This window comes from Schistocerca nitens, chromosome 3 (genome assembly GCF_023898315.1).
Source record: "Schistocerca nitens isolate TAMUIC-IGC-003100 chromosome 3, iqSchNite1.1, whole genome shotgun sequence".
Lineage (NCBI taxonomy): Eukaryota > Metazoa > Arthropoda > Insecta > Orthoptera > Acrididae > Schistocerca > Schistocerca nitens.
In genome coordinates this window covers 753,182,561-753,194,449 of record NC_064616.1, presented here as the reverse complement: position 1 = coordinate 753,194,449, position 11,889 = coordinate 753,182,561, and positions in this window count along the sequence as shown.

Sequence of the window (11,889 nt, the reverse complement as noted above, 5' to 3'; positions counted from 1 at the left end):
CGTACAGCACAGGTTTCGACACTATGCAGTGCGCTTACGTCAGGTACGCAACGCTGATTTAAAGAAGTCTGCGATGAGGCCCATAGAAGCGCCCATTGCCAACCGGCCGCTGTGTGAGTCTCGTATTCTCGGCCATATGGCGTCATGCGTATACTGCATGAGGGGCATAGGGTCAGCACACCTCGCTCCCGGTTATTGTCTACTTTCCAAACCTTTGAGCCGTTACTTCTCTATCAGGAAGCTGCTCAATTGGCCTCACGAAGCTCAGTGCAGCCCGTTCCATGACTCCAACCAAGGAAAGATCCCTGCCAGTACCGGGAATTGAACCCCAGTTGTCCGCATGGCAGTTAGACAAGCTGACCAATCAGCGACGGAGGTGGACGGTCAGTACTGTTGTGGCTAGCTTGTCGCAGCTCAAGAGAAGTAGGCGGTTTTACACAATTTACGGCAGTTACGTTCACCAAGAACACCACACCTCGCTCTGGATAAAGGTAACACACTATCGCTGCCTCCTGTCAATGATATTCTCACCGCTCCCAGTATCAACACTTTGTCAGAACGCTGCAGTCATTACTGACGTACGGAGAGACTAAAACTGTATCAAATTATGCATAGCAGTTCCCGCGAGGAAATGGGAAATTAGGTAGCTGTTGCCGTGCAGGGGTCGGGGTAGTTGCAAGGGGGTCAGAGGAGCGGGATAGGGTGGGAGAGGGAGAAGACAGATAGAGCTTTGTAAGTGCTCTGTGCTTTACCACTGAAACTATCCAACACAAGAGACGAGTTAACGACGCTGTTCGGTATATGTAAATTTGAGACTGACGATGGGCTGTCTAGAGACGAACACCACGATAGTCCATAATACTATTGAAGGGCGCCCAGGAAACTCCGGAAGGTGTAACACAGAATCGCCAGAACAGAACTAGAACACAACTTCTTTCACTGCTACGCTGCATCCAGCGGTAGCTGTTAAGGAGCTCCCCAGACCGATTAATACCGAAAAATATATTGCATTATTTACTCTCAAGTAACTGAGCCCGCCACTCACCAATAAAGGAAATATTTTATTCACATAAGAAGTTATACCTATGTATATCTCATTTAGAATTTTGTTTAATAGAAAGGGTTGTAATTTTCCATGAAGCAACTCCTTAAAATGCTGAATTGCAATATCTTGTAATACGCACAGCATAAACCTCAGAGATATAATCACTATCCGAACATCATCTTATAATCTCCTCTTGCAACATTACGGAGCTCTGTTACTGCTTGATCAACACACAAAGAGATGAGTGGGTTTTGAGCTGGTAAGGGGATCCTCCATGGTGTTATTTTGGTCGCCCCACTATTTTTCTTTTCAGTTGTACTAACCGTCAATAACAGACCAACTACCGTTGAAATTTGGAAAAAGGAACAGAAAAATAATCTAGCTCATCTCGACGTTCACAGCTCATTCTTGTTCATTTTAATAAGAAACTACCACAGCTGTATTAATACACGTTTATTATTCACGACCAATTTCATTCAAAAAGTATCATCACATGTAACTTGCATATCATTTCTACGTGTATGTTACAATAACTTTTATCAAAAATAAATGGTTCAAATGGCTCTAAGCTCTATGGGACTTAACATCTGAGGTCATCAATCCCCTAGAACTTAGAACTACTTAAACCTAACTAACCTAAGGACATTACACACATCCATGTCTGAGGCAGGATTCGAACCTGCGACCGTAGCAGCAGCGCGGTTCCAGACTGAAGCGCCTAGAACCGCTCGTCCACAGCGGCCGGCTAACTTTTATCCTAATTTTTGTTTTGTACAACTGCATGTAACCCGATAACGTTCTTTTGAACAAAACCGATAGTGACATAGTAAGTATGTATCAATACGCCTGTAGTGGTTTCTTATTATTGTCAACAACAATTAGCTGTGAAGTTCAAGATGATTCCCTTTTCTCAAATTTCCGACAGCCAGTGTTACGTTTCCAACAGTGTCTAATCAGTAGTTGTTCCTGGCCAAATAACTGTTGTACGGCATTAATTCTTCACTATCGTCTATGGAAATGCTACATGTTGGCCAGGCTGTCAACGGTACGCTACATAATATCTCCAACAGACTTCACTAGTGATCACTACATATTCATTCAACCCGTATCAGACATGCTCCTCTTTCCTATCATTTCGCCGTGAGATTTTCAAGGTGAATGTCGAATGTTTTCAGATGCAGTTATGCACCGCGTAGCGCTGACATATTATTCCCCCCCCCCCCCCCCACACACACACACAAGAAAGTAACACATGAAAAAATATGCACTGGATAAAGTCAATAAGATCTCACAATAATTCACTACTCTTTATATTAACAGAGTAAAACGCTATAATTAATCACTGTTTTGCAATACACGCTTAACTAGTTTCTTTCACGAAAATGAATATTAGGCATTCACGAACATTACAATGAAATGCAGATTCTATTGTGTTGTGCCACCGTAAACCCCGAACGACGCAATAAACGATCAAATGAGCGATTGTTAAACCTCGTAGCTTTGTACTACACGCGACTTGTAAATCGGCTGTTTGCAGTACAAGTTCTAATTTATCTGTGTGTTACATTCTTAGTATTTGGCCAACGGGTGAATTCACGCCGCCACTTTTTTGGGACAGTGCCTCTCAGCTTTTTTGCCTTCGACTTAATATATACATTTCTGCCCCTAGAAAAACAGGCTCTGGTTCACTGGTTATGTGACTGCATTTCGTTAAATGGCAAAACATGGCACAGTCGACAGTTACAGATCTGCTAGAGCTCAATCCATATCTCTACAAAAATCGACTTCGCTGAATCGCCTGTTCTACGTCGATGCACCATAGTAATGTAAATCGCTTCAGGGGTCCACAAGTAGAATGGGCAAATTCTGGGTTACAGGTTCATCTGATCTTAGATGTGTACCTCCAATACTCTAAACGGGGGAGTTTGTTACCATCGCCGGCCGGGGTGGCCGAGCGGTTCTAGGCGCTACAGTCCGGAACCGCGCGACCGCTACGGTCGCAGGTTCGAATCCTGCCTCGGGCATGGATGTGTGTGATGTCCTTGGGTTAGTTAAGTTTAAGTAGTTCTAAGTTCTAGGGGACTGATGACCTCAGAAGTTAAGACCCATAGTCCTCAGAGACATTTTTTTGTTACCAGCGACGTACGATGAATACGAAACCAACGGAATCCTTATGTGCTCTTGGTTTTCGAAAGTTTTCAAACTGGAATGAGATACATGTTGCAGTTGTCTTTATTCCTCTTAAGAGAAGGCTCAAGCTATCAGTAAATTGCTTTAACAGATATTTATGTATTGGTGGCTGGCATAGAGTAGCTGGCATAAGAGAGAGAGAGAGAGAGAGAGATGTGTGTACACACACACACACACACACACACACACACACACACACACAAAACAAGTCAAACAAAAAAAAATATTTAAGGTCAGTACAAAAAGAAGCGAAAGGAAATTAAAAATGTCTACGTCAACACTAGGTAACTCTAAAAGAATACAAATGTGTAAATGCACGCCATATAACTGAATAAAGAAGCGTGAACTGGGGGTACAATAAAAATTATGTAGCTGTATTAATACTGATGTGCATTAAACCCGAAATACAAAAACAAAATAAAAAAATCGGGAAGATAAAAGTCGTTTGCAGCAGTCACCGCAGAGGCACTGCCACACAATCACCTTTCGATACCGATTTCTACTAAATTTAGAAAGTGGCACTGGGGGGTGGGTGGAAGGGGAGGTTTATGTGTGCGGTTCATCGGCAAACGCTGGGTCTGAGTATTGACTGCCACCGCAGGATAATGGGAGCGCTACTGTATATTGTCGTTCAGACGGATGCTGACACAGTTAGGAATAGGAGCAAGTTTTTTTAACTGCTTTCAGATTTTACTTGAGCGTTTGCTGAAAATCACGAAGTGCGTAAATAAGAAGACAGAACTCTGTAACAAGCGCTGGCTATATCGATATGAGACAGCAACACACTGTTAAACGTGATTCAAACTGACCGCTAAAAAACGGTCGTTTACGACTAACTACCATTCCTTATCTTTGAGAATGATGAAGGACTTGGATTCCACAAAACCTTAACCTCTCGTAGAAGCTCATAATATCGACTCTTCCGATTCTCATGAGGTACTTGTCACGATAATTTTCGTTCTACAACCCGTATATTAGGTGGTGACAGTACATCATCCAAACAATCCAAATAAAGAAATCTATCTGCTCAGCGTGGCCCATAACGTGGTTTGAACACACCTTCGGAAGAGACTGCGGAGACATCGGATATAGTTTTCAAGTCGTGTCCATATTCAGTACAATGAATTTGCAGTTTTTCCATGTACCCCGAGAGTGAGTACCTCCTTACCATCGATTAGCTGCTGATTTCTTGGACATATTCCCTGTTCAATTTTAGAAAGCAACGCTTGTGCGAAATTCAGCTTGCTCTTTCCTCACGTGATACCCTGCGAACTATGGATAAAGGGCAACAGGAAGCTTCCATATTCCTAGATTTCAGAAAAGCGTTTGACACGCTGCCCCATTGCAGACGGTTAACGAAAGTATGAACATATGCAATAGGTTCCCAGATATGTAAGTGGCTCGAAGACTTCTTAAGTAACAGAACCCAGTATTTTGTCTTCGAGGGCGAGTGCTCATCACAGACAAGGGTATCGTCAGGAGTGCCCACAGGAAGTGTGATAGGACCGCTGTTATTTTCCATAAACATACAGGATCTGACGAACAGGGTGAGCTGCAATTTGCGACTGTTTGCTGATGATACCGTGACGTACGGGAAGGTGTCGTCGTTGAGATACTGTAGGAGGATACAAGATGATTTAGACAACATTTCTTGTTGGTGTGATGAATCGGAGCTAGTTCAAAAATGGCTCTGACCACTATGGGCCTTAACATCTGAGGTCATCAGTCCCCTAGAACTACTTAAACCTAACTAACCTAAGGACATCACACACATCCATGCCCGAGGCAGGTTTCGAACCTGTGACCGTAGCAATCGAGCGGTTCCGGACTGAAGCGCCTAGAACCGCTCGGACACCGCTCGGAGCTAGTTCTTAACGTAAAAAAATGTAATTTAATGCAGATGAGTACGTAAACCATACTCGTCATTTTCGAATACATTATTAATAGTGAGCTGATTGACCGAGTCCCGTCGTTTAAATATCTGGGGCCGGCCGCAGTGGCCGAGCGGTTCTAGGCGCTTCAGTCTGGCACCGCGCGACCGCTACGGTCGCAAGTGCTCAGAGCCATTTGAACCATTTGAAATATCTGGGCGTAACGTGGCAAAGCGATATGAAATGGAACGAACATGTGAGGGCTGTGATAAGGAAGAAGATAGGCAGACTTCGATTTTTTGGGAGAATTTTGAGAAAGCGTTTATCACCGATAAAGGTGACCGCACATAGGACATTAGCGCAACCTATTCTTGAGTACTGCTCGAGTTTTTGGGATCCGCTGCAGGCGACGTTCTTTCCGAGGAACCCTACCGAGAAAGTTTAGAGAAGCGGTATATTAAATTGATTGCAGAGACTATTATGGGAGAAAGGATAATTGGCCCCCTATTTTATCGATGGCAATGTAAATGGTGCAGTGTATGCTAATTTCCTACCTAATGTTCTACCGATGTTACTACAAGATGTTTCACTGCATGACAGAATGGCGATGTACTTCCAAAATGATGGATGTCCGGCACATAGCTCGCGTGCGGTTGAATCGGTATTACAATAACATATTTCATGACAGGTGGATTGGTCGTCGAAGCACCATACCATGGCCCGCACGTTCACCGGATCTGACGTCCCCGGATTTCTTTCTGTGGGGAAAGTTGAAGGATAATTGCTATCGTGATCCACCGACAACGCCTGACAACATGCGTCAGCGCATTGTCAATGCATGTGCGAACGTTACGGAATGGTTCAAATGGCTCTGAGCACTATGGGACTCAACTGCTGTGGTCATAAGTCCCCTAGAACTTAGAACTACTTAAACCTAACTAACCTAAGGACATCACACACATCCATGCCCTAGGCAGGATTCGAACCTGCGACCGTAGCGGTCGTGCGGTTCCAGACTGTAGCGCCTTTAACCGCTCGGCCACTCCGGCCGGCTCAACGTTACGGAAGGCGAACTACTCGCTGTTGAGAGGAATGTCGTTACACGTATTGCCAAATGCATTGAGGTTGACGGACATCATTCTGAGCATTTATTGCATTAATGTGGTATTTACAGATAATCACGCTGTAACAGCATGCGTTCTCAGAAATAAGTTCACAAAAGTACATGTATCACACTGGAAAAACCGAAATAAAATGTTCAAACGTACCTACGTTCTGAATTTTAATTTAAAAAACCTACCTGTTAGCAACTGTCCGTCTAAAATTGTGAGCCATATGTTTGTGACTATTACAGCGCCATCTATCACAAAGCGAAAAAAGTGGTCCAACTAAAACATTCATATTTCCTTAGATAATACACGAATATGTAATAAAAAATGAGGATTCCAATTAAAAAAAAACGTAGCTGATATCCGTTCGACCTATGGCAGCGCCATCTAACGGGCCAACCATAGCGCCATCTGGTTTTCCCCTTCAAGCTAGACAAGTTTCGTTCATTGTCGTTTTTTCGTGAGATATTTGGCCCGGTCACAATCAACGGACCACCCTGTATATACAGCCGTTTTTCTCTCACTCTGTTTGCAAGTGGAGCAGAAAAGGATATGACTAGTAGTGGTAAGGGTACCCTCCGCCAAGCACAGTGCGGTGCGGTGGCTTGCGGATTATGTGCTTAGATGTAGAACCGTAGTTCAACGTAATGTTTGCATTTTTCTGGACGCGTGTCACACTCCTGAGGTGTAACTTTCTTTGAAACCATAAGTTATTTTAGTTTAGGTGCTGATAAACACGTTGTTGAAGGCCTGAAAAGTCCTACACCCCTTCACGCATTACATCGCTCGAGTACAAACACATGAATATCTTAAGCTCCAACGTAATTTACTCGCTAAAAAGAAAACAGCCGCAGCGGTATAGACTAGGCGGCTGGAAATGTGAAATGTAAATCTTGTTTATTATGACAGGCTCTCGAACAGTGAACACTGTCCGAAAGGACACCACGGCGTTATTAAAAATAACACCAGAGCGCGCCGCTCCAATGCGTCACAGCGAGGAAGCAGCTCGTAACCTGGACAGCAATGGCGGTCGTAGAGGCTTCACACCAGGCAGACAGAAGCGTTTTTTTTCGAAACAGCTGTCACCATTGCCGCCAGCATTTAGAGTCTGCAAGTTATCCGAGCCACGTGGGGCGGTCTGAGGTATTGACACTGCAGGGAGCAGCTGCGTCACGGTCGGTATTAAAACGTAGGGCGAACAAGAAAGGACCAACGGTCGACCCGTACTACTCAAGAATCTGCAAATGAAATGCTAGGTGAGAGGATTTGAGAACGACGACGGGTTCCTCCAGGTTTGTCGCAGCAGAAACGCGGACTGCTGTGGACGTGCGACGGCTGTTGCGTGTGAGCACTGTCCTCGTTTCCTAAGTGATGCGGAAGCCGAAAGCCGATACACGAATGGAGCTCACACGAGAAAAACAAAGCAGACTACTCACAGAACACTCGGCGTCTTAACAACGGGCCTAACACACGTTAGTAACTCATTTACAACGCGCTGTTTTTTTCGAAAGAATTCGTCGTACAGGTTTCTGGCAATCTGTTATTTTTTGTTCACTATTTATTACTCTCGGTAATACAGTCACTGGAGAACGTGGTATTGCCGTAGACATATCCTTTGGAAAAACTCTGTCTAGAACATGTTTAATTTCCAGTTTCGATCGTGCATCCGTGAGCGATGACATTGGAAGGAAATAAATAATTGATAGGTTTTAATGCCCCACTGTTGACGAGGCCCTTGAGTAGGATGGTTAAGGCACGGCCGGGAAAGACATTTCTCCCAGAACTTGTTAGCCAGCATTAACCCGTGACCATTGTCTGCCGCTTTTCTATTGTGATGTATGATTGCAGACTTGGTCTTGATGTTTATGTGTTATCTTGGTGCAGTGTTATATGGACGTTCGGTTGTCCTGCCTCACTTCTTAATCTCGTAGGGCAACTGGCCACATGTAGCGGTCGTTGGGTTCATTTCGCCTGCCGACATGGCGAATGAGGAGATTGATACACCTTCTGGCGCGAGAACAGAATTTCTTACATACACAAAGGAAATACAGTCATTGGCTGCGAGCAGACATTGACTGGAATCAATGGCGAAAGTTGAAAATTTGTGCCGGCCTGGGATTCGAATCCGGGTCTCCTGCTTACGAGGCAGATGCTTTGGCCACTTTTTTTAGAGTGACTCGGTACTACCATGAAAATTCAGCAGACCATAGTCAAATCATCATGTAATATAAGCTGCAAACTGGAGAAAAAAATTAGTTATGATAACAAAATAATAATAGAAGGAGAAAGGAAAAAAAAGAAGAAACGAGAACATACTTGAGGCTCTCATGATATATATAAACAATTTTTTAGTTTTTTTTATAATTTTTAGTTTTTTTGTTGAATTTTTATTTATTACATATATTAATTTTATATAGAATCCAAAAGCAGAAAGGCAAACGAATCAGATTATATTCTAAATAACAAAGTAAAAAAAAATTACAATATGATCGCAAGGAGTGTATACACTCATGTGTATATATACTTCATCTATTCACATTTTACAATGGAACTGGAGCGACACTGAGTCAAAACACTAATCAAAACGAGCATATAAACTAGGAGAGAACAAGCCGAAGCAAATCAGATGGGGAACATATATAACAAGGAAAACACCTGTCATCAGAGAAATTAAAATAACCAACACCTTGCCGACGGAAAACAATATTCAACGTGATGGCGAAGAGGTCTCGATATCGAGGCATTGGCCACTAAGCTATGCGGACACAGTGGTCATTGCAACTACACGGACTACCCTAGCACGCCTCCCGTCGGACCCAAACTCTCAACTTATCCACACACTACCCTTGCCCATTATTCTCAGTACTACGGCACTTCATCGTCAGAGTTTGAGTCTGGCGGGCGTGCATCTGCACTGAAGAGATCATCGGCCGTCCCGCCTTAAGTTCCTAAATCGCTCGTTGACAAGTTTTTCTCCAGCAGCTTCTTTGAGATATTGCTGTGGAACATTCGTGGTACGTGGGTAACCCTCATTATCTGCGGCCTTTATGAAGGAACTGTTCAGGTATTCACCTGAAATGATTTAGTGGAACCACTGAGCACCTCATTTTGGATGGCTGCACGGGAGTTTTATATCAGCTCCTTTCGAATGCGGGTCAGGTACCTTTAACAATTTGTGGGGACATGAAATGGAATGATTACACAGGCTGAGTCATGGGTAAAGCAGGTGCCAGACATTGATTCATTGCCAGGATACTGGGAAATTGCAGTCAGTCCACAGGGACGATTACTTAATGCGTCTCATCTTAGAATGCTGCTCACTTCTAGAGGACCGATGCTTATTACAACACGGAATCTGAACGTAGTCAAAGAAGGGCAGCACGAATCATCAGCCGGCCGGAGTGGCCGAGCGGTTCTAGGCGCTACAGTCTGGAACCGCGCGACCGCTACGGTCACCGGTTTGAATCCTGCCTCGGACATGGATGTGTGTGATGTCCTTAGGTTAGTTAGGTTTACTTAGTTCTAAGTTATAGGCGAATGATGACCTCAGAAGTTAAGTCCCATAGTGCTCAGAGCCATTTGAACCAACGAATCATCAAAGTTTGTTTGACTTGTGGGAGAGCGCACGGAAATGCTAAAAACCCTGAACTGGCGGACGACTGAAGATAAACGGCAATTATCCAGTGAAACAAACGAAACTCCGCGATAGGGCCCTGAAGACCACACGAGGCCGTATTATCCTCTGCCATGTGGTGTCATGCGGATGCACACCGCTCTCTCGGCCGTTGTCGACGTTTAGGCCTTGAAGCTGCTTCTCAGTCAGATAGCTCCGCAGCTGGCATCACAAAGCTGAGTGCACTCTGGTCCAGTGCTCCCACCAAGGAAAAGTCATTGGCAGTATCGGAAATCGAACCCGGGTCTGCCACATGGCAGCCACTTATCAGGCCACTCACTTACGGAAGCGGATATCCAGTGAAAGCCTACTTACAAAATTTCTAAAACCAGTATTAAGTGAAGCATCCAGAAATATACTACAGCTCTCTGTGTATCACTCCCGTAGCGACGGTAAAGACAAGATTAATAGGGGTTTGGGTTGTTTGGGGAAGGAGACCAGACAGCGAGGTCATCGGTCTCATCGGATTAGGGAAGAACGGGGAAGGAAGTCAGCCGTGACCTTTGACAGGAACCATCCCGGCATTTGCCTGGAGCTATTTAGGGAAAGCACGGAAAACCTAAATCAGGATGGCCGGACGCGGGATTGAACCGTCGTCCTGCCGAATGCGAGTCCAGTGTCTACATGATTACGACTAATTACAGCAAGCACACAGTCATTTAAGCAGTCCCACGCTCCGTGTGCAGTTAGAACCGGAAGAAACCGTAAGTACCCTCTACCGTGCACTTCACAGTGGTTTGCAGAAAATGTTTATATATGTATAATGGCGCATCCTCGTTTGGCGACATTTCTAGAGGCGAGGAAGTTTCTAACATTTGACGAGGTACAGAAAAGTGTTCGCAGTGATCTTCGTTTAGGGGCTATTCGTTTAATTTATGCAGAGGCGTATTAAGGTTTAACGTCGCGTACACAATAAGGTCATTAGAGACGGAAATTTATGACGAGTGGCTAACAAGAAATGTTAGCCCGGTTATCGGAACGTGATTTGACCCCTGGCTCTTCCGAACGCAATCCTCCGTTGTCCTCGAGATACGGTCGTGTTTCAGATTTCTCCACTGCGATCATAACGATCAGCGCCGCTTGATCAGCGGAATGCTTTTGTTCGTGGTTACTTCTTATTTCTTCGCCCCAATCTTCAACGCCAACAACGAGACGACGTCATGCTGCTGAAGAGAAACTTAACAAAAAGTAAGAAACAAAGAAATGTTCCTTATAAATCCCACTGAATCGGAAACATCTCAAATAAACATTTACACAGTCCAAAGATGAAGACTTAGCGTGTCAGTTTCCAAGAGGTCCAAATGTTTCAGCGCAAGGAAACGTCTTCTTTTCGACGACACCATCCTTCACTTGACGCCAACAAGCAAGCGCGGGCCTTGCGTACCCCAGCAGGCGCACTTCCGGCGCGCAGTGCGGCCGTCTCCGTCTTCCGTTTCCGGGAAAACGGTTGCGACGACAGACCCTACCTCAAGCACCCTTCCCCCGCCACGGCGTTACCAACTCGTTGCAACCAAAATTCGAATAAATTAAACCACTCAACAAACACGTAAATTCCATCTACGGGCCGGCCGGGGTGGCCGAGCGGTTCTAGGTGCTACAGTCTGGAACCGCGTGACCGCTACGGTCGCAGGTTCGAATCCTGCCTCGGGCATGGATGTGTGTGATGTCCTTAGGTTAGTTAGGTTTAAGTATTTCTAAGTTCTAGGGGGCTGATGACCACAGCAGTTAAGTCCCATAGTGCTCAGAGCCATTTTGAACCTCAGAAGTTAAGGGGAGGCGGAGGTGCCTATGCTGCCCATGTTAAAATCACTAAGTTTGAGGAACATTTATGAATAAACTACCAAATAGAAAAATTTGTTTTTTTTACATATAGAGTGGTTTAGTATTGCAGTTATGACAGATGGATTTTGGAGTATCTTTTCTAGTTTCCTTCCAATTATTTTTTTATTAATGACCCAATTTTTTTTTACAAATAATTGCTTTATAATTAAACTGAAATGA